The 25,660-nt window shown below is 31.6% G+C and overlaps 1 protein-coding gene across 7 annotated transcripts in view; it reads right to left on the bottom strand.

The window, feature by feature from the left end:
* tn (tripartite motif containing protein thin) overlaps positions 1-25,660 on the bottom strand; it is a 189,272-nt gene that overhangs the window by 33,469 nt on the left and 130,143 nt on the right. The window contains exon 1 of one of the 7 annotated variants that reach the window (XM_089636712.1): positions 18,278-18,731. The exons of the other annotated variants lie outside the window; for them this stretch is intronic. The gene's annotated coding sequence lies outside the window, so the exon portion shown is untranslated. Of the gene's footprint in view, positions 1-18,277; positions 18,732-25,660 lie in introns of those variants that run through there. 7 annotated transcript variants of the gene reach the window in all.

Raw genomic sequence — 25,660 nt, 5'->3', positions numbered from 1 at the left:
ATATATTCGAAGTGTTCCAAACAGATTTTCGCTCTTTATTGATTACCGATAAATTCCACAGCGGGTTTTGCAAATCGACGACTCAATTATCGATCCCTACCTGTGATATTATCGATTGGGAGTACTGATCTCTAGTTTACCAGCACTGTATTTCTCTGCATTCTAGCCCCATAGCATAATAATCCAAGATTACCTTTTCATATCAAAATATACATGTCATCAATAAATGGTTATATACTCGCTATTATAATATTCACCATAATTTTATTAAGAAAATTATTCATTCGTCAAACATTGTTTAAATGTTTGGACAATTCTTCGCCGTTCTAGAAAACATAGATACCAAAAAAAAACAATCGGTTTTCTGACAATTGAGCAAATTACTTGGAAATTCTCTCAATGTGACAGGAATTACACTGCGAAAGCCAATCCGTATATTCCCTTTTCTCTGATTTGGAGAAAAGTATACGTAAAAGTTGCGACAAACTTTCTAATTGCAACTTGTTTCAGTTTTCAAAAGCAGACAGAGAGGGTGTTTTAAAAAACAATTCTCGTTCATTCATCACTTCGGATTGTCTGTTTCTAAATAGTATCTTTTATATATCTACTGGGGGACTTTCAGAATTTCAATGATTCGGTAAATTGAAGCTTTTCATTTATTTTTTTGATGTTGTTAATTGCGTCCATGAAGAGAGAAATAAGTGTATGATACTTGAAAACATTCTTGATCGGCAAGATCATAGTTATGTACAATTATTATACTTGTTTTTAGTCACTTATCGCTTCATCGAATAACTCGGTGGTAAGCAGTACCCTCCTTGGCTCTGGGCCCAGGGGTCGCAGTTCCAAAAGAGGGTCCACTAATAAAATTGTTTGAAAATGGTTATATCATGTTATATTAATTATAAAAATGCCATGTTTCACTGCAAGTGGGAACTCGCGTGTCATATGATTAACAAATGAATCTTAACAGATAGACTCAACATAAGTAGCTATACCACTATTTGTTCTGTAGACTTCCAAAAAAGCATATTTTAAATTTTATCTTATTTAATAAATCAACACCAAAATTTTCTCGGAAATCATAAAATTTGTAAGTAGGTACTTAAATAATACTAAAAACTAAAATATTCAATCTGTGTAAAGAATCGTTAGTATTTTAATAAAAAAATCTTTCAAACATTCTTCAGGCCGGTAGGTTTAATGATATCGACAAGTCAGTCAAACCTAGCCACCTAGTCAATGTTAACCATCTGTTCATTTGATTGAATAATAAAGTGGATGCAGCATATTTTCAAAAGCCTAAATGGAACGTGCAAACAAATTTACAAATAAGTGAAATGCCAAATGGTTGAGTTAAAATAGGACATCGCTACACTCAGTCAATAAATATTTTGAAATATTAATTTTTACTTTATCAATAGAATATTCGAAAGTCAATAATACTATTGTTATTTGTCTAATAAACAGAGCGTAACATGACTACAGACAATCTGTCCACGTTTAATAAAAACTTTTATTCTTCAAAGGCATTTTCATTATAGTCTGGCCTTGCTAACAAACAGTATTGTGCTATCTAGATTTCAGAAAAAAGTCTAGACACAAACATGTGAAACTGGCTGAAATTAAAAATAACACACGTGTTCATGGCCTATCTTCCAAGTCTTTTTAGGTTTTTTTTCTGCTGATTCGTGTATTTCAAAATAACAGTTTAGTTGTTTACAAAACAAATGAAGGGATATCAGATTACATGTTCCATATTTTTTTTATAATTTGTAGACCAGAATTGAAATACATATCTCAAAACTTAGTTTTTGTTTTCTGAAATCGTTTCAGTATGACTACCTCCAACTACACCACGATGATTTTATTTACTGAGACAACTTTATGAAAATTATCTTTGTGGTATAAACTATCAGAAAAATGTACGTATGTGCTTGTTCTATAGATTCAAAAACTACTCGACTGCTTTGCACTTATTAGCGCCAGGAGTGTTTTTTAGGAGGAAGTCTTAACACATGAGATATGTACTTGAATTAAAGTCAATATTGTGTAGTTTCTTAACAGTAACAATAGAATATAAAATAGTGAATGGAAAAAGAAGTTACCGCCCGAGGAAGTCTTAAAACATGAGAAATGAACTTGAATTAAAGTCCATATTGTGTAGTTTCTTAACAGTAACAATAGAATATAAAATAGTGAATGGAAAAAGAAGTTACCGCCCGAGGACGTCTTAAAACATGAGAAATGTACTTGAATTAAAGTCCATATAGTGTAGTTTCTTAACAGTAACAATAGAATACAAAGTAGTGAATGGAAAAAGAAGTTTCCGCCCGAGGAAGTCTTAAAACATGAGATATGTACTTGAATTAAAGTCCATATTGTGTAGTTTCTTAACAGTAACAATAGAATAAGTACAAAGTAGTGAATGGTAGGAGAAGTTCCCGCCTGAAGAAGAATTAACACATGAAATATGGACTTGAATTAGTGTCCATATTGTGTAGTTTTTTAACAGTAACAATAGAATACAATGAAGTGAATGGTGGAAAAAGTCGGGGACGTCCTAGGAAGACTTAACCTATAATTTCTGCACTGAAATAAGTTACGAAGTCGAATTAAAGTCGACATGATGTATATTTTGACAGTTACAACGTGGATTTAATGACACTACATTAGCGCCCAAGGAAGACGTGGCACGATCAAGTAAAACAATATTTTCAATTCTTTATAATAATTATTATTTCCACGCTGAAAACTGGATGTATTTTTGAGGCACACTACAATTCACAAACTCATAACTTTATCCAAACCACTCGTAGCCCCGAGCAACTTCGGGTTCATGTCAAGCTTGTGTGGTATAAAGCAGAAGGAATATAGATTCGGATACATTGAAAAATACTTTCTGTCATCCAAATTTGTAACCTACGTATGATAAACATTTACATACCTACAAGAACCTTAAAACCAATATCGAAGTTAAAAACAAACTAAGCGAATAAATTTTTAATGGTTGTGGTGAAATAATACTAAAACCACTCTGATTTCAACTTTTTTCAGAAGTTTTTGAAAAGCATTTGGTCAAAACGATCGAAAAAAAAGACATAATCAACGAATTGGTTTTAATAATCGGGAATCAAATATTTTTACTAAAAGCTTTGAGAAAATAGTGTTGTTGAAGCAATTTGTAGTTATTTCGTTCATTGTACAGAGATAGTATGCGGCACTGCAACTCTGTGGATAACTTCCAAGACAGAATTAAATGTACTGAAACAAATAGGCTGACTCTACTCGTTTAATTCAGTGAAGCTTTTCATTGAAGGTTTTCGGCCTAATTCTTATACTTAAAACGGAGAATACTTAAATAAACATAATATTTTGTTTTATTCACGAATAAATAGGCATTATATATTTAGAGTTTATATTTTATCATCTACTAAAAAAAGTTCATAATAAATATATAATTCATTTGAATTTATCTTTTAATAATCTAATCTTCTAATCTAAGCTTTATCTTTATTTGTTTACTCTCCTATTCGAAGATATTAATTTCCGAGGTATTATTTCTTTGTTTTTCCTTCTGAAGGCAACCAAGTATGCTATTGTCTTATTTGTATTAATTTATCGACCATTTATTCGCTTTTATAAGTGCCCATCTAAAATTACTGATGGCCAATGTTTATAACTGTAGACTTTAAACGAGAATATCAAAATGATAGCACAGGAGTGCAACCGTAAGCTTATTATTTCAGAAAGTTATTGAAATAAATGTTTGGAAATTAAAATTTCGTATACTGTGTTATTATTATAAATTAATTCTCGACTTACTTTAACCAGAGAATTCTCACAGTCAAAATGTTGTTTCAGAGTTTTTGTCTCCAGTGACTTTTTTTGACACTTCTTTGTTTCAATTTTTTGTCACTGTTACTGGTCACGTCGTGTAACTGCCCAACCTCTCACCCCATCCCTAATTGTCAAATACTGATTTTTTATGCATGTTGAAAACAAACAGAAAAACATCAAAAAACGGAGACCAAAATTTATTTAACATGATTTTTTCTACAAATAATTTTAGGAATCCCTGGTTAAAGAAGCTCAAGTAAGTATCTTAACACCTTGTGTGTCACTTATTTTTAAAAAGTACTTTTTTTGTAAACAGCATCTAATTTCCATGTATTTTAAGAGGTTCGAAATGGTGGAATTGAAAGCCATATTACATTCAAGCCAAAACCTGTAAAATATATTTTTCCAAACTCATGTCAGGGGTGATAATACTTAAAAACCCACCTCTAACAGGATAAAGAAACAAATGATATATCACTTTTGGGTGTTTTTTTACCGAATGTCGAAGATGGTGATTTATTAAATGATTAAAATTCACTTTTTGGCCTTTCCTACGCAGGTATAAATCAATTCACGGGTTTTCTTGGAATTTTTAGAATTATTTGTATAAATAACTAACTTTGCATTACAAAATTGAGAGAAAAATGATTTATTAATCTTCTGCTTATTAGTTATTTAAGTAAAATTATTTCAATTTTATTTTTGTACGGTAAGAAAAATGAGATAATCAACTTGAGAATTTGCAAAAAGTATGAAAGAAAATTCTTCTTGGTGTTAAATAAAAGATCCATGTCTCTTTTCATGTTGCTGACCTTATATTATACTGTACAATTTATCATATTATAAATTTTAAAAATTTTACTGAAATATGTCATTAACCACATAAAAATGTCTTATCAAAACATCAATAAGTTTTTGTTGATAATATTAATAATAATTATATTGTTTTCCGTAGAACATAATTTCCCTCGCCCAAACAATAACCGCAGCGTTTATTGTAAGCCATACCTTGTACCTCATAACTTGTAATATAATCGCGCCGGAGAATTTCGGATCAAATATTTTCAGCAATACCTCCCGCAATATTTCAGGATATTGTATGGCGGGGCATTTCTCAAATAATATACGAGTCCTTTCGTCGTACAAGGCGCAAGGGTGTGATGCGGACACATAAATTAAGTGAAACGGTGACCGCACCCCTTCATAACTTGACTAGCCTCCGTACCACCGTCTTAAATTCAATTGGAAGGGTTGAAGTTCTGGGGGAAATCCGGCTTGCAAAGATTGTACGAGTTAATGGTTAGGTTATTATTGTTTTCAGTGCGTTTGGGTCATAGTTAACAACAATTAATAACTCGCTTCCAACAAAGGGTAGGACAAGACTCTTGTTATCATTAATATACAGACGGAAAATAAATATGATTAACTGTTCATTACGAGATTAATATTATAATTTGTGTTTCAAGCGGAAACGGCTGATTATTATTATGTGCCATTATAGTATTAAGTTTTTGGCCAAGGAAATATTGCCCGTGAAGTTACTCAGGCTTTTTTTTAAACACGAAATAGGTACGCAAACTTTAAATTCTCCGCTGAAAAAACGTTCATTTTGTTCTGGTTGCAAGTTAACAGGTGTGTTTCAGAAAAATAATAATTTTAAGAGCATCTTACAGAGAAACAGAATATATATTTATGCATGAACATGGAAAAGTTGAAAGCAACCATTTTTTGTACGATATTTAAGATAAAACGCGAAATAAAGTCGACCGCCTTCCAACGTCCAAACGGAGAAATTAAGTACGTTTTTTATCAAGGAACTGTTAAAAATTTGTCTGCATGACCATTTCCCAACAAAAAAATTAGTCAGTCAAAATATACCTGAATACGTGTTAACGCAGGTGGCCTTGTCCGAATAAATATTATTATTATCATTTTTTTTAAAGAAAGACAAACATTCCCGGGTTACGAATAACCTGACAATATTTGAAAATCTCCTACTACCAACCGAGGAATTGAACACACTACGCCTGGGTGGGACCCAAACGCGATGTCAACTCCTCATAATATATTCGTGTTTTACTGATAGTTTGTTATGAAACTTGTCAAGTTCAGTTCTTAACAGGAAAAAGATTATTTTGACCAGATATTAAGCAAATTAACATTATTTCATATCAGCTAGTTTCTCCGCTCACTTATTGTAAATTTTACGTGGTAGGTTTTACTTAAAATAGAATTTAAAACAGCTTGGTTTTAAAATTATTTTAAAGGTGATTTAAATATAGCCTAACACCCTCTAATTCCACATTTACATCCAGCATAAATCTTGTTCTGTTGTAGCTAGATTTTTGTAACGTTTGTTTTCAAATAATAACCTGTAACAAGTTTCAGAGAGTCAATAACAGTTCAAAATACGTAATTTAGCAAATTTACCGAAACAGAATTATTAATTAGTTAGTATCCAACCACGACACAACACATTGCGGAATGTTTTCCACTAGGCCTTGCCCGGAATCCGCTGAAATGTTGAAATGCTTTTAATGTAGACAAGATAAACTACTTAAATATAGTTTGATAACAAGGCAAAGTTATAATATATGTGGTGATTTTCTGGCGCACCCCAGGGAACCTTACTACTCACTCTCACTTCTTGTAAACCTATATCACTGGTTATTATATTACATCTCAGCATATTAAGAAACTTTGAATGAAATGTATTTGGTTATTCTCTTGACATAATATGTTTGTTTCAAGTGTGGGATATTCAACAACAATTTGACGAAGAATTGCTCAAAATCATTTCGTAATAATTACTGGTATAAGTAGTTCAAAAACAATGGTAAAGTTTTTATCGCGCATTCGTAAAAATAATGTTGTGATTTTGTAACTTTTTTCACTGATTTGCGTAAATAAGGGTGCTCATTTTATGCTTTTAGATGTAAAGTGTAATTTACTGGAGTTACCGCGGTACATCTCGAATCCACTTCATGTAGTGTCGGCTTAAAATATTATCTTTAATATTTGGGTGGATTAATAATAAAGACCTTGTAGAAAACACATTTTATTACAAAAATTCTTTATGCGTGTTCTCATAATCTAAAGAAAAATGCAAATAAATGTTTTTCAAATTAAATTAAAGTATGAAATAAAAATGTTTGTATGTATGTTCATAATATTTTAGTAATTAAAATAGTTATATCGAATTCATTAATTTACCTCCAGTGTTTGCCCGACGCGTGACGCCCGACGAGTTTGGTTTGGTAACTGGAACGATTAGTTAATTTACTTTCACCGTCCGCCCGACGCGTGAGGGTAGTTTGGTTTAGTAACTGGAACCATTAGTTAACTTACTTTTACCGTCCGCCTGACGCGTTAGGGTTAAGTTTGGTTTGGTAACTGGAACGAGTTATTTTAATAGGCTTTTAAATGATTTGCCGGTGCGTTTCCTCTCTTTTAAAACATGGATCTTAATCGACTTTAATCAAAATATATGTAAATAACCATCTCGTTCTAGAATGGTAGATACTCTCAATCGCCTTAGAAAAAGACAACCATTCGACGTTGCTTCAAACGGCTTTAGCCGTGTTGAGTGACCAGATTTGAATATCCAGGTACCTTCTCTCTAAACCACCCTCTTCCCATCTCCTTCCTATCCGTTTTCATTCAAAACCTCACAACATACCTACTACAAACGAGATTATTATATTCTCACTCGCTTCTGGCAGTTGGGAATCTTATGCGAAATTTATTTGATATTTTCAGTAATACAGAGTTTCAATTACACTTTAATACTATTCTGACATAGAGAGGTTTTCAAAAATCAGGAATAGAATATTGAACTCTCGACTCCTCGATGAGAACCCGACGCTTTGGACTTCTCGACTAATGATTAATCATTGTAAATTGAGAACTGATGAGAGCTCTTCTAGTATTTGCGGAATCAATGTTCAGATTCGCTCAATATTGCTAACCCATACTTCTTTTATCAAATTTAACGAATCAAACGGAAATGACGTAATCACAACGCGCGGTCTACGTTTAATTGATTAAAATTGAATAAACGTTCCGCAGGAAGCCCGAATTCGATTAGAAACCTTTAATTATTATTATTAGTAACAATACGCAGTTTCGTTGAAGGCTGAATTTATATATTCATTAATTATCGATCCTCTTTGCGACAGCTGTGCGGCCATCAAATTTAGTAATCAAGATCATAACAATAATGATTTAATTAATTCACAGAATATCAATTTATTAATTTTAATATTATTTTTGCATTGCTAATAAGGATCGGATCCGCAATCTCCCGATATTAATACAAATATTTAAACCAATATGCTATTGGTTTGCATATACATTATATGTAATAGGTATCATTAATATGTATTTTGTTCATTTCTAAGTTTTTGTTATGTATTTTGTGTAGTTGTTTTAAAACCAAAAGCTTCTGTTGTCACTGTTTTATGCAGTAAATCATGCATAATGTTTATCATGTGAAAGCCCATCAGAGCGTTTAAATTAATAAATAAAATTATAATGACATTTTTATAGTTAGTCGATATCTATTTTGATTTCTACATACCTAGTTTGTAAATTGAAATAAAACATTTTATTGCACTTTTCTTGAGTTTGTTCAGAAACATTTAATTAATACACATTCGTACCTACTTTAGAGCAGAGTAACAGATGATAACGTCCCATGTATTTCCCAATAAAAATGCCTACGAGTTAACGTTATGTCACATTAATGATTATTATAATCGTCGAAACCGTACAATCCATTTAAAGAAATGTGTGCGAAAAGACCATTTGAAAAATAAAATAAGAAACAACACAAAAAATCGTTGGTTGATATCTTCGCTACTGAAATATAATAATAGTTTATAGTAGTCCCAGAAAGAGGTTGTACATACGTCAACAACGAAAATCTTACTTCTCGCACGTCTTGTATGAAAACAAAAACGACGGAAGATAGTAGAACGATGACGTCACTTACGACCTCTCTCTGGGACTACTATATTCAAATACTTTAACATACATTTTTACACATCAAAGTGTGATTTAGAACGCATCTAAAAAAATCATATTATTTGGTTAAAAGAATTTTTCAAATGACAAACATGATTATTATTTTTTTGGTAAACTAATGTTTTTAAGACAAGATTTTTTTATGCATAGCACAAAGGGTAACAATTATTTTACAAACAATAATTATTCGCCTGAAACACTCATCCACATTGAAAAATCAAACAAACAATTTCACAATCAATCACAAACATCACAATCCTTCACAAATTTCACAATCAATCACAAACAATCAAACAAACAAACAAAAATGTAACAAGCAGTAATTGTTGAATGAAACACTAGTATATATTGAATCATTTCGCGGGTAAGAGATAAGCCACCATAGCTCAGTGGTCAGAGCTATCGACCGGAAATCGAAGGGACACGGGTTCGAGTCCCGTTGGCGTCATGTATCTTTTATCAGGAGATTTTTCAATGTGGATGAGTGTTTCAGGCGAATAATTATTGCTTGTAAGACAAACATGATATTTGCGAAATATTTTCTGCCCCGACAAACATCGCGCGGAACTTTGCATATCAAAAGATTTTAGTGAACCAGAATTTAAAAAAATGTGCCGGTAGATTTTAGAAAGTGTTCCGTTATGAATTTGCAGGCGTATTGCAGTGAACCGAAATACCCTTTGCCGTTGACGATATCCATGTTTTGAGTTGTTCCAAAACTACAGCAACTGGAAGATGAGTTTTCGAATTAGCTCCCGAGTGAATATATCCAAAAACTAAAGAGTGGTAGATATCCCATAATGATAGACCACCATACAGAATCGAAACGTTGCAATTAAGCGTTGACTTTAACCTCCCAAAATTCCTATTCCCCTTATCCTTCTCCTCCCCACTATCTTCAGCTTCACGACATACCCAAGTGGGAATATTATAGTTCAACTAAATAATGACAGCTGGGAACAGTTGGGACTCATGTGTTGTATTCAAATTTAAAAAAATATATACCTATATTTAAAAAATAATCGATTACCTGTAGTCCACGAGTCATGCCATTGTAGATGGACTTACGTCCAAAGATTATGTGTTTTAATTATCAAACGATGTCATTATGAATTTGAAGTTAAATTTGTTTCAAAACAACATTTCCAGTTTTGTGACGTAAATTGAAACAGTATTTCGGTTTGTTTGCATTTAGCGAGGCTATTTCTGTATTAGTGTCAGCAAAATTAATTCAAAATCCAAACATTTTGCCAAAGTTTGAAGCGTGGTGCAATTCCTTACACGTGGCTCTGAAATTACGTTTATGCATTTATTTGAGGAACTGTATGTTGAATATGGAACATTTTCTAGTTAAAATTAGTTAAAACTTTTAAAAACCGGACGTAAGTAATTTGTAAGCAAAAAATAATACAATCAAAATAACACGTTTGAAAGTTGTGATTAATGTACTTTAACGTACAAAACTTATATATTTCTTTAAAAATCTGAATCTTGAATATAGAATTATAGGATGGGGATCTTCTGTATCTAAGTACGAGTATATGAACACAATTCAAAAAGGAATCATAAAGACTATACTGAAAGTAGGTACTCATAAGAACGCCTTCGATTGAAATTTTCAATAGTTTTGATGTACCAAATGTACAACAAATATATGGTAAAAATATACTATTGTAGAATCTTCTATAATACCTCGTATTCATCAAACAAGGTCAAATATGACATAAAAAAATATTCCAGGTCATAAAACCACATTCGGACAAAGAAATTATATTTATTTTGCGACGAAACTCCACAACATCCTTCCTCCTGATATAAAGCGAATAGAAAATTTGAATGATTACAAATCAAGCATAAAAATCTGGCTGAAATAAATTAATGAAAAAAAAAAACATTGAAAACGACATAAAAAACTAAAAAAAAAAATGCATAACACAGGTCCCCCTAGTGAGGAGCACTAAGAAATACAATTTTCTATACATATATTTAATATAATATTTTGTATGTACAATGTTTGAATAGTCGCTTTAATAAGAATAAAAAAAACTATGATTTACATTTTGCTGCATCCGGTTTCGCCCTTTTATTAACGGTACTTTTTTAAGTTCAACCGAATTTCGAAGCTTAAATGCTCATGGTGAATAGTATTTTCTAAGCTGAAAATAGTTGTGCTTACCTAGAATTACGAAGACGCGAGGGTTCACCATCCGCGATTTGTTAATGAGACGTACACAGAGATTTACACATCTATAGTATCATTTAGCACATTTCGTGATCAATGGATTTATTTGTTATCATATCCAACACACATTCATGCAAAATACCTCCAGGAAATAAAATCTGATTTTGAATTCTCAAAGAATCCGTCGCAGTGCTTCTTTTATCCGCTGCTGAGAAAAAAACGTTAAATTTCTTTCAGTTTCCAGCTAAAAGCACATAAATAAGTTTATGAATTCTGGCCAGGATAACATGTTCTCTTATACACACGCAGCATATTCGTATACAGTCCAGGTCAAAAATAGCTATTACCAACTGACTATTAATACAACGGAAATAATCCAAACGCTCCCCGCTTAGTGACGCGGTAAATATTTATTGTATCGGGACTAAACTTTCGACCTCCGAATTTCATTGAGAAATTTCGAAAATTCGTTTCGCCTAACTTTACATTTTTGCTATTTCAGAAAGAATGCTAATTTTCTTACGCCCTTGTTTTAAATTCTAGAGTGGACTCAGTTTCGTCGAAATATTGAACTTTTAAAAAGATAATTATGGATTTTTAAAATTAAAGACTTTGAAAGCTTACTTTGTACACTTTTAAATGGATTGATTTATTTTACTTGTAATATAATTACGTGTTAATATTCAGTTTAATTATTATTTTCGGATAGAAAAAAAACGCCATTACTTGTTAGATGGCTTTTTTAATTATTGCGACGGTCTGTTGGTTAAAGAATAGTCTGATTTTGGTATGTAAAAGCAGAAAAAATCAATAAAACTGAAAACATGTTAAGGGATGATGTCGACAATTGGACAAGGGTAAGTAGAGACAGGAGAAAAATAGCAAAATGTAGCTGCTTAAAATAACTTTTGGTAGGAGTAGGGGTTGGGTTATATTTTCTTGGAGTGGAGATGTATAATGATTTAAATGGGATCCTAGAATGCAGCTGAACAAAATTTCAAACGGAGGACATTCACCTTGGATACAATATAGTGCAGACGTGGTTTATGTCAAATTATAGCTCAACATTCGCTAAACTTGATTGTAAACAGTGACAGTTGTGTTGATGTCATGCAATTTAATAACATGAGCAGGTTAAAATAGTCATGGGTGGTTTTTGTGTTTTTTGCAGGTCTTGAAGTCTGGACATCTAAACTAATTTGTATGAAAACCAGGAAGTCAGAAAAAGACAATTTTTGCATTTAAAAAAAATTATGTACATATTTTGGAGGATTGCCTAAATTAAAACCTTGAACTTAATGTTCCAAGGCAGTCACGTCCATTTTACCACCAAGTCCGCAAAATAATTTATTCATTTGTTTAGACTTCTTTGCCAAGATTCACATTGGATTGATTATTAGATCTATCCTACGTAAAAAAACCATGACGATATTCATCGGTTTTATCATAAAATAAAATCTGCTCTGCCATTAAATTACAGGAAACATCCTTATGGCCATGTTGTTCTAAAATTAATAACCAAATATAAAAGTATGATAAAAGGGTTTCATCCCTGTTTCAGGTCAAATATAAATTTATTAGTATTATCATTAATTGGAAGTATACAAAACTGGTTAAGTCATGTTGATTAAAAGCGCGAGGAATGTAAATAAAGTAAATTCATTAAAGATTTAACACGATACAAGCATTTTTTGCTGGGTAACTAACTACAAATTAACAGAACTCTACCTTGAGCCTTACAATATTCTTCAAAAACAGAGATGCCATAATTTCAGTAGCTCTCGACATTTTGGATTTTATTTACGTGTCCGTTTTCATATATGCACACTGTCACATAATATTAGACGGTACCCATTTGAACATGAGCATTATGACTTATGACGGATAATATGAACCTAATTTAAATGTACAATAATATTAATTATAAATGCTTATTAAAAGTACCAAATTATTAATGAGCTGATATAACTTGTTGTTATAATAGGTTGGCGATGCAAAGCTTTCTATATTCGTATAAGACATAAAAGCCGTCGTGGTTGCGTTTATGCATTCTGTAAAAAACTTACGACTTCCTGCTTGTGAAAAATAAATAAAATTTTATTTTTGATAAATTACTTGAAACCACCTTGTGTGAAATGATTTTACATTCTTAATTTTATATAACATAGATAATGACCTATAAAGATTAGATGTTGAGGTGTATAATATAATCTTCCTCTTTCTACGGCAGGAGACGGGGTCAGAACAATTGGGGAACTACATTTGAAGAAAATATATGTGTGTACGGGATCAGTCATCTGTCTTGAAAGCTGACAGCCGCGTGATCAAGGTGTTCCGTAAATTGATCTGACATTTTCAAATATCGCCTGATTAGCAGATCGCGGCATATCATCGTCGCCACGCCCATACATGTAACACATCATATGTTACATGTGACAGGTCTGTATGGGATTTTATGGCGAGTAATATGATGTTATAAAAAAAAACGCTTTGACGTCTGTAGCATAATGTGTCGCCACCTATATTCATAAATATTCTTATAAGAATAATATATCAGAAATATAATAAAAAACATAAAAATTATTTTTGTAACAATAATATGTTAATTGAATACTTAACTTTTCGAGTCAACAATTTACTGAATCAAAATTGGATGTACGTTTACATAAGTACGCTACGTAAGCATTATCTTTCAAAAGTATTAAACGCACGGTATCATCTAACATTGTCCAGGAAGTTTACATTGAGGACGATATGAAAATCTCTTCATTTTGTATCGCTTCAGTTATATTTACGCAATTTCTGTTTCCACGGTAGAATTTTTGAAATCTGATTCGTAATGTCTGTAATGAATAAGATATAAATAAAAAAGAGAAAAATAATACTTGTAATAAAATCGCAAAAATGTATTTAGATAATGAACACAAAAGAAATACACCCAGACAAACTAAAAAAAACGACATTAGTGTCTGATTTTTTTGTTATTCAGGATACGCAGAAAAAATATTATTTTTTAGGTCGTTATTTCGTAATTTCTTTTGTTTCAAGGATTAATGTTATATCATTTTAGGTATGGAAGCGATTCTTGATTACTGCATATCATTATTATTTCACGACGGAATATTAAATCCGAACTCTCGTATGAATAATCCAATGCAATCAAAAAGAAATTACGCGAAACGAGCAAATATAAAGAAGAAAAGAAAGTATTTTCGATTTCACTAAATCGAAAGATTTCTCTTAATATTCGCATCCAATAACATTATTTATCGAATACTCAGTGAATCACGGCACACATAATTGCAAATCTTCATATTTTCTCTGTTTGATTTTTCCTAATAAAATTTGAGTACCTTTCGGCGACTAATAAGGGTCCGGAGATTGTGTGTTTACCCGAGTGCGCGTAGCAATTTATTAGTCTGTTGTCGAGCTCTTAATGTATTGGGGATTTATCTGCGTTTGTATATTCAATCAATTGACCAAAAAGCCATCGAGAAATGGAAGAACGTTAAAGATTGTTACGGTCGTTAATATTTATTACATTTATCCAATAAAGTCAACAATAATCTAATTATTGTCTCTTGTCTTGAGATCAAATTATTTTATCGGTTGGTATCAAATATATTTTACAAGTATAAACATACTATCATGCGAACTAAATACATTTGGAGACAATGTACAAAGTTAATCGTTTATAAAGTGGCCAGGAAAATTAAACTACTGCGTGAGACTTGACTGTCGGGAAAACCATGATTGTGAAGAAATTGCAAAATTTGAAACCATGATTGTGCCATATTAAAATGAATGATAAAAATAGTCAGGTTTCAAATAAATAAACTACCAAGATCATTAGTCAGTATAGGAAGCACAATTTGAGCGAGTTGAGATACTAATTTATTAATGTTTGTGTGTATTGGTATTCAATTCCGACATCGATTTACTTGCCAATATTTTCACTCAGGAATACCGAATCGAGATTGAATATTCGGATTTAAAATTAAAATAAAATTTTTACTTTTTATCAATTTCAATTTCAACTAGTGTGAAATATGTTGTATGCAACCAATAGAAACCAAAAAAATATAGTTGCCTGGCTAAATTTTTTTACTTATGATGTGCTTGTGATTCATTATTTTGATTTCCAGGAAATACGCACGCAGTCTTGTCTTTGTGAGAATGACAAGCGAAGTTTTAATTTTATTTTCCAGCATTTCACTAACAACGATGTTTATAAACAGAAATATTTCACTTCTCGACGATAACATACTAACAGCTGTATTTCGGGCTCCATGCAGCATCCGCCCGTACCGATCTGTGCTTAGTATTTATCCCACCCAGTTTATGTTCTAGAACTTTTTTTGCGAGGGCGGAGATCATATCGATACGCCGTCATATACGTCAGCAGCCCTGACTTGCTTTCACATGCTTCCTGGATGAATTACGACGCCTGAACTGAAGTAATTTCTATATTGAGAAACAACTTTGCTAGAAAAATAGCCTATTTAGAGAAATTGTTCATTTTCAAATCTTTGCCAAATTACTTCTTTTAAAATTGGTGTTCACTTGACAGAAATTAATGAGTTTATGAATTTCGTTGGATAGGTTCACATTAAGTGACGATTGCTACTAGAAATAATTTTTTTTCTATAAAGTCGTAGATAAAAAAGCACACAAACAAAATGGCAATACAAGGCAAGAGTTTCAGGATAGGGAAGATAAAAGATGAAATAGTCTGAGATGAAGATAGTGAAACGAATAAAAAATACAACACGAGTTTTCATAAAACAGTGTTGTTATGATAATAAACTAGATGTGATAAAAGGCCGGTTTCTTTGCAAACGCATCAATATTTTATTTTATATAATACCGATAGAACAGTAGATTATTATTGGTCTTGAAGCACTGAACAATGAAACTACTGAATTGTAAAAACTACCATCCAAATATTTAAGTTGTTAAAATTAAGATAATCTTAATTACCCAAGGTAAATTATTAAGAATCTATGTGAAGTAAATCCATAATTATATTCAGTCCATAGAAGAGGCATCCCGGCTTAGTACTAAAACGTTGTTGAACAACTGTTTTGAATGGATTATTGGAAATGTTGAAATATGTATCAAATACAAATAAGCATAATTTCTTTTTTTATATTTAAATAAATAAGAGTGTCTGTGTGTTTGTGGCAGGATTCGATTTGTATACAAATTTACAGTTTTATTTAGAAATTGATGAAATTTTGCACACTTCAAAACAAGAACTGTCACTGATTACATTAAATTTCAAAAAACTCTGCTTTAATCCCGGGCAACATATGTATTCAAAATATGCTGTGCCGAAATAAGCTAAGTGATAAGAAAGACAAAATATAAAGACCAAATCCAATGTTTTTATAGAAATAATTAGTTTTTAAGAGAAATTCCTATTTGCAACTTCATTATAAGTTTTTTTAAAATTTATTTTATTTTATTTTTTTTTTTATGTTTTTTTATTTTTATTTAATATTTGATAAAAATATATTTTTACATAGATAAGTATACAGGATATAAACAAGATATATAACAATAGAAATTAAAGTAGCCTTTCCTCACGATAATGAGACAATGCTTTTGTGTTTGGTGAGGGAATTCTAGTTCAATTATGTACATGTTAGTATTAAGGTAAATAAATTATAAAAAGTTGTATTTTTATCTTTGATAGCAATTATGTAGGTATCAATTATGTAAGTAGTAAGTGATAAGATTAAGTATTAAGTCTTGAAAAAAATATATTTGTACATAAACCCTTGGTTGATTTTTCACAAAAACGGCAAAATGGAATTCATTAAAAAAATATTATTATTGTTTTTTTTTTCTTATTTTTTTAAATTAATTAAAATTAAATTTAATAACATAATTATTAAGTTCTGCAAGTATTTTTTTGGTTTTTGTGATGATTTTTCCAAATGACGATTTAAAGGAAAACTGGTGATAAACATCACATCTAATGGTGTTTAGATTTGTCTAATCACGTTTTGATTCTCTCTTAAATCGATATAATGAAAATCAAATCAAGGATGCTAGTAATAGTTGCAGTAGGTATATGAAAAAAAAATTTGGTAACAAGTTGACATTACAGGGGGTGGTTGTTTTGTATCTTTTGCTTAATGTAAATCGGCGTTAAATCTGTCGCGTGTAATTACATCATCAGAATTTTTTTCGTGACTTGATCTTCTTCATGAACCATTTTAATCAGAACGTTACGTGCTACTAACCTATGTTAAGCTAACGCAGAAAGATACAGAATCACCCTGCTGCTCTTAACTAAGTATTGTCAATTTTCTAATCATTGATTATCGGAAAAGTAACCTATATTTGTACAACACAACGGACATGCAAGATCGTATTTTTAACAAGTATACCTCAACTGAAAAGTTTTGAAAATGTCAAAATTTTCAGCGCAAATAGATTCAATGTACTTATATAGACAATTCAACGACTTGGCAAAGTTATAAAGATAGAAATAAGTACTTCGCTGCTGTAAATATAGTTCTGGTGTTGAGAAGAAAGGAACAAGTGAAGTTTATTACTTGCCTTGTGATTTCGCCACAAAGAACATACGTCATAAATATTCAAATTCATTGTTTTATGGCGAGGCTTATCATATCCTATCTACCCCAATATTACGGAAATTGGGGTTTATTGATCAAATTATTAAGAAAGTAGAATATAATATTAAATTGGCGTTGGTACGTTGGTGATCGATGCGTTATCTTTATGGTCGCGAAGGTATAAAAAGTTTTTCATTTGAATGAAAAAATACTTACATGCTTAAATATAGTATAGACATAATATTATAGTAATGATGTAGTAGATTATTCGTAACCGATATTAGAACTAAATTTATCAACCTTCTAAAAAATAATCAAAGTTGAGATTTTTAAGTGGCAATCCTTTCTCATTCAAAAATAAATAATCACCACATATGTTTCCGTGGTAAAAATTGAAATCACGAATATATTCGAAAGAAAGGACATGATTTTAAAAAAAGACATGAATTTAAACTATGGGCGAATATTAATCGAATTCAAAACTGTTTTATTTAATTTTCAGAACAATTATCATCTGAAGTCAGGATTTATTGAAGTATGAGTATATAATTCGAGCACCAAAAGTAAATATATTTAGAAGAAAATTTAATCACATAAAAAGCGTTAATAAATTGCAGCATGATTTGCAAAAAAAAATACTCACGTATTAAACACTTCACAACAGACACTTGACACTGATCACTTATTGTTTAAAATCATACAGTAACAAAATCATATTAGAAGTAGAAAAAAATATAAATTGACTAGAAATCGGCCTTCATGCTTTTGTGTTACATCGAAAAACTTCCCACGCAATCGAAACTTTGGACACTGGACGGAACAAATAATAACGCGCGAATTCAAACAAAGAACAATAAAATAGAGATACGTCAAAATTTTGAGACTGTAAATTAGGAACGGAGAAGCACTGACGTTTTGAATTCAAACTGTGAAGTGAGATATTTTTTCTTGAATCTTGCGGTATAATACTTCCAGTGTTTCTTGGGCTATTTTTAACTATTGAAGGAGTGCGTCTCGTGCTTCGTGCTCGTGCAGGTGCTTGTGGAGACTAGAGGCGCGTGCCGGTTGCAGATGTCGGGACCCAGGAGCCGAGTGCTGCGCGAATCCAGAACCGTGGCTGGGGCGATCCAAGAATGTGGAGTTTCATTTCGCGCGGGGTATTTTGGATGGCTCCAATCTCCAATGGTCAGTCGGCGCCATAGAGATGTTCCTGAAGTAGACCGACCACTGCGCCATTGAGTTGAGTTTTTCAGGAAAATGTCATTTTAATTTTTATGATACAATATAGCGGTATTTTTGTGAATAATGTCACCTCAGTGGCGCTGGAATATCCTGCTTCGCATTGAAAAGTTGAAAATTATGAATTTTTAGTTGATTTTTTCTTGGTATTGTTAATAAACTCAAATATATTGTTTTGCGTTTTGCGACACGTAGCATTCTTGCCCTTATTAAAGTAGTTGATAACTGTGTAACCATATTTAAGGCATTGATGGCTTGTATAATAAGATTTGCACTGTACGGATGTTGTACTATTTTGAATCAATTATTTATTTTCTCCTTAGATATTAAGATTATTTTGTCCTTCTGGTTTAAACACTTTCTTCAATCTAACTGTTTTTTTCAATGATGAGTTTAATGCCATATTTTTCATGGATTTGTAATGATTCTATTATTTCTTTTTCAAATATTTAAATGTAATTGATTTGATCTACAAATTGCAGAGAAAAAAGTCATGATTAATTTGAGTTTATTAATTATTGATATTATTTTAGTTTCCTGTAAGTAAAGTTTGATTTTTGGTTAGAGCGATTATTAAATTCATCTGTTTCTCAATCCGAAAATCTCACTATGAGATATCTGCTGTTAGGGTTTCCTGCACCTACACAGTAATTGGTACTCAGATCAAGCGGATTTACACATTATGTTAAAAAAAATTTAAGCTAAGTAGATACATTTTTTTTTTCAGTTTCTTTCTATGGTTCAGTCTTCGAGTCATTGAAATACCAAAAATACACATTTCAAAGGAAATAGCAACTTCAGTCAAATGTTTTGTATCATTTTCCTTTCAAATTTGCGTACAAAGAAAAGGCATGGCACAAAGCTTGGATCACTTTGTTAGAAACATATTTTATATGAGTACACACTAATATTTCATAACATAACGTTTTAAGAACAGAAAGCATATTTATATAATGCATTCATTATAATATTATCTAATGTATAATATCAATCTGTTATCCCTGACAATAATTTCTCGTTCAGAAATCAGGTATGTAATGAAAGTGTAAGTGTATGCAAATACTATGCACGTGCCTCAAAACTTTTCTCAACCGCCTCGAGAAATAGTCCACCGGTCTTAAAAACGTCTTTGTTCTTAAGAGTTAGTCATATTATTGAATATTAAAAAAAGGCAAATATTATTCTTCATTTCTTTGGTTGGTTAAGTTCATCATCATCGCATAAGCAACATTTTCCGCATGATCGTAGTATGGGATTTTCAAATGATGTCAGGTCAGGTTATTTGTAACACGAAAATGTTGCCTTTTTAAAAATATTTATGTATCTTTCTAGTAATATTTAAATCACTTCGTCATTTCATCAGCCGCCATCTTTTTAGGTAAAATAAGTTCTATTGCCAATGCACGCGTACATACATCTTTTCTCATCGGATCTGCGGACGTCGGGCGCTGGGCGTTGGGCGTCGCGTCGGGCTTCTCGGCGTCTACTGGAGGCGTCCCGTGACGTCACGCGCCAGAAATACCCCGCGGAGCCGGGAGTGTTTGCAGAGAAAATAAATACACCAACCAACCAATACACACATGCACACGCATTGCCAAGCCGCGATCAGATTCTCGAAGGAACGGTATTCCAACTCTCGATTTAATTATGTAACAAGAAATTTTCATCTGTAGATAGTTGGGGAATTTAGTTTGTGAGCATAAAAGCAATCTAGTATTTTTACTATAAATGAAATAAAACATTTTTTGTGAACGAAAAAAAAAGTTTTATTTTATTTTCGTTTTAATAAAACTTAAGAAATATTTCTGCAAAAGCTATCACAAGTTCGGCAAGTAACTAAGTGATGGGTTGCGGGTTCAGTCCCCTACAGGTCCTTCATGCAAACAACAATTCAGCGGTCAAAATTCTCCTGATAAAACTATCTCTAAAATATTATTAATTCGTGTGTCAATTCATAAAATTTTCTTTTTATTATGACGCCTTAATAAATTAACTTCTTTTTAAAATTCCTGTATAATATATGAGGGTACATAAACGAAAAATCCCACTGACCTGAATATTTCCTCGAAGTCTGTTATTTTCTTTAATGCAATGTGACAAAAATTCAATTCAGTTATAGGCCGAAACTAAAATAACATGTTTTCTTCACTCATTTGTGTTTTTTAACTTTGTAAGAAATTGTTAACTTGTTTGTTTAAAACAAAAGATAATAAATAATTTCGTTTAAAACATTATTTTACGAATACATCAAAACCAATGGTTTCTTTCGCGATCCAAAGTATATTGAACATTTTTAATGACATAGAAAAAATAATTTAAAAAAAAATTTGCATTCTTTAATGATAAATTTTATTAACTAAAATTAATAAAATGATATTTTTTATGCATAAAACAAAGGATAACAAATTATCACATCAATGATTATTCGTCTGTAATACCCACACAAATTGAAAATATCTCCCGAGTAAAAATAAATGCCGCTGACGGGAATTGAAACCGCACCTTCGGATATTTCAGGCGAGTAAATGTTGCTAATAATAATTTGTTATCCTTTGTGCTATGCATAAAAAAATCTTGTATTAAAAATATTAGTTTAAATATTTCACCAACAGTAAATTTAGTGGTGGGAGATGTAAATAAATGAAAAAAAATTATTTTTTATCATTTAATTCAAATAGTGCCACAAAGTTGTTTTAAAATTATTGATAAATTGTTGTAAAAGTATTATTTGGGATATTTTATTCATAATATCCAAATTTTTATGTTTCCGATTGTAGCTCCTTGATGAAAACGTGTACAATTTTTATAATAAAGATAAAGTCAATAAAGTAAAGAGTTAAATAATTTAACTTCGTTTAAAACATGCATAAGGGAGTTGAAAATACTTTTTAAATCATAGTTAGAGCATAAAAAAGTATGTAGTTCTTATTCTTAAAAACTTCTTAGTACCTACCTATTGGCAAAATTTGTATTGGATAATATTGCAATTGGGTTGTCATTCATACGTATATCATCAATTAAATAAAAAAACTTTAATACAATAAAAATATTTATGTTAATTATAAGATACAATGACATAATCCAAGTGGTCCGCTACGTTTTGTGACTTAGCAGAGTTGCCTGGGTCCATGGATCTTGATGGCGGATGTGTTTGTCTACCCACTTTGTGGCGGGCCGAATCGGGAGGGATTGATTGAGGGAGACCTTTTGACTTCAACAGCCGGACTCTTTTGACTCATCGCATGATGGATACATATGTCCGTCACTCTTGGACACATTAACCATAGATTCCTTCCAAACCATCATTTATTTTTCCTTCCTAGAGTTTCCTCTCTTTCCTCTGCATGTAAAGACCCTCTACACAGCATCCCCTAAAATGACATAGTCCCTGAGGGAATTTTTTTCTTCAGTACTTCCTGGGGGAAGTTAATGTAAAAAAAAACATTAAAATCAAACATAAAAATCGAACCAGTCTTAAAAACTTCAAAAGCTTGGCAAAGAGGATCCAAAATCTATTAAATAGTCAGATTTATGAATAATTTACATTGGTATCTACTTTAGTTAACGGATCGCTAATTTTCTACCTGTACATCGAAGTATCATGCAGTGCATTTGTTTATACAAATACCTAACGCATGCACAGTTTCTCAGTCACGTCCGAGCTCATTATACGAACATACTTCTGCGTTGCAAATAAATATAATAACGTATTTATAGAAACCACCCGTGGCTTGAGTAGACAAACTTATTTAGACTTTCGGTGCTAGAGCCAAGAAATTAGTTCAAGAGATGCACCGAGAGATCAATAAACTTCTTTTCAATGCGTTGTCGCACGACACGAGTGATTGTAGTGACGTCGAAGTGCGCATGAGAATTTTTACAATTTTCACCAAATTAAAAAAAGTTACGTTTTGAAAGAGAGAAATGCCATTGCAAAGAATCCTTTACTTAATAACGGTGATGCAGAGATGAAAACAAAGTTCTCAATTATTGCGATCACAGACCGAGAAAACTTAAAACTTTATTAAATTCAGTATATTTTTATAATATTTTTATTATTTATTTGAATACCATGCAAGAGTCCTAACTATTTCCAACTGTCCGGAGCCAGCAGGGAGAAGAAGGAGATGGCTGTTGTAAATTCTAGCAACGTTCGTTTCTGAATGGTGTTCTTTCACAAGGACGATTTGTATCTATCTCTCTAAACCACTGAAACCGTGGTAAGGAGAGAAAATTATGAATAGATTTTTTCTCTGTGAGTTGTACATATAAATATCTGAACTTTTATACAGTAACTGCCGTTCTTGTTAGGTTCTGTCAAGATTTTCTTATCACCTCAGTACAAATTTAATGTAATGTGTTCTTGTTTATTTATAATGACGCCAAACAACCACTTGGTGTGGATGATGACTCAGTGAATGAAATGAAACTTAAAAATAAATAAAGCCTTAAGGAAAATTCGGGAAGAAATCTAAATAAATCAAGATTTCAAAATACCTGCTTCTTTTCTCCGTTAAAATAAATAGAATATTCCTCGAAACAAAGCTACAAGGCTGGTCCTGATTAAATTTGCGAATTATGCAAACTTCAAAGTTTGTTTAAAATTCTTCAATCAATCGTTCGTAAACAACAGCGGATCAAGATAAATGAACAGAATCTTCCGGTTCCGTTTTGCGTAATTTAAACAATCGCTCAAACCTCACATATTTTTGTATTTCGAAAACAATTAACGAAAAAAGTTTTTCAGTCGTAAGTAATAGATTGATAACCCAACAACTTTCCGTATTATCTGTTTTTGTGTTTAGTTTTTGAACTCCATTTTATTTTACTTTTAACTATCGAAATTTCTTATCGAAATCATGATACGATGTAAATAAATAATGTGATTACTTTTCAGCGTAACGCCTTCCAATGTAAATTATTTTATTCCAGCATTCAAAACGCTTTTGTAGCCAGCATCAACAAAACGTTAGGTCAAAAAATATTTACTTTAAATTTAACCTGATCCCACCAGACCTATCCAAACCAATCCTAACAATTTTTTTTTAAATTTTTTGAAATAAACAATATGAAAAAATGACCAACTTTAAAACAAAAGAAACAGTGACACGAGTATTTTGTCACCATCGTCACATCGACGCAATGTTGTGTCGATTTAATGTATTTTTGTCGATGTCAACATTAGTATTTGTCAAAATGCAAAAAGTCTCGTAAAACTCAATACGTTTATTGTAATATATTTTAAAAACCCAGAAAAAATTGACAGATTTCATTTTCATAGTGTTCGTGAGAGTTCCCGAAGAAATTAAATAGTCTCCTTGAGATATAATTAAAAATATGACGGCGGATATTTGTAAAATAAATTTGCTGACAAAATGTTGGGCAATTTCTTTCAAAGCGTTGTCAAAGTTTTCCTGAAAAAGTTTTACCCTGGGATGCGTTCCAAGAATTTTTCTTCTTTATTTTGTCAGCTTGATTTTTTTCTCAATGTGACGAATGTCAATGATAGTCTGCCCGGAGGAAACATGGACCAACGGCGTGTTCTTTAAAATTCTTAGTTCGCCGGATCAAATTTAAATATTATATATCATTTGTTTTTCTTAAGCATCAAAATCTTTGAGTCGTTGAACGTTACAAATGTTACAATTTATTTAGATAAAGGTCAAGGCCAGTGTAATATTATTCCTCGCAATTTCATTTCCATCATAAGTAATGAAATTTTGAAATTATTATTTCTGTGTCTTAAAATATCACACAATATTATGCTTTTATATATTTTTCGATAACAAATTCGGGCTAAACCTAGTAGTGCAGCTATTTATGACGACATTATAAAGAAAATTGTCGTGCTTGTGGGATTTTTTGGGATCTACATATTTATAAAGATTTTGAGATTGATAAAATTTTACACAATTGACTTTCGAAACAAGAGAAAGTTCACTGTCTACATGGAAACCTAACAACCCTATTTGAAAACCTATCGTCACCTTCCTTTTCGAATCCTTAAAAGAAGAATAACGCCCTTGCAGCGCCGGGAGCGTCAACTCATTTAAAATAAAACGTTTGTTTCTCCTATCTTCTTTACTGAACTTGTACAGGGTTTTCCAATAAGAGGTGTTATTTTGATATTTAATCGTAAAATATCAATGGTTTCGTTGCTTGTGTGGCACGTAACGCTGTCTTGTTGAAAGTAAACGTTGTCGAGATCAATACCATCCAATTCCGGCCTTAAAAAACCATTAATCATCTCTCAATAGCGCAATCCATTCACCGTAACTGTTGCTTCAGTCTCATTTTTGAAAAAGTAAGGTCCAATGACTCCGCCGGACCATAAACCGCACCAAATAGTCACACTCTGAAGATAGAGAGGCTTTTCAACAATAAATCTTGGATTTTTTGAGCCCACGATGCGAAAATTTTGTTGACGAAGCCACCGAGGTGGAAATGGGCCTCACACTCAAGATGATTTGCATTTGATTCACTGAAGTGAATTTTAATAATTTCAATGCGTGTGGAAGCGTGTATCGTTCCATTTTTATTAATGTCGTAGTTTCTACTTGTCAAATGTTAAAAATGACAGCTTCAAAAGTAACATCTACCGAAATAACGGGCAATTCAAAATAACACCTCTTATTGGAAAACCCTGTATTATTCCAATGAGTAATTTTTTTAAATATTTTGTATTTCGATTTTGTTTTTGAAATGAATGAATGCAAATTTTAAAAGTGTAAATTAACTCACTTCCTGACATCCGATCGAGCTGAAAATTGACAGATAGACTTGCTGT

The sequence above is a fragment of the Hesperophylax consimilis genome, chromosome 10, assembly GCF_061612785.1.
Source record: "Hesperophylax consimilis isolate HC1 chromosome 10, BYU_Hcon_1.0, whole genome shotgun sequence".
NCBI classification, from domain to species: Eukaryota; Metazoa; Arthropoda; class Insecta; order Trichoptera; family Limnephilidae; genus Hesperophylax; species Hesperophylax consimilis.
The sequence above is the reverse complement of the archived record's forward strand: the minus strand, read 5'-3'. Positions and strand labels throughout refer to the sequence as shown.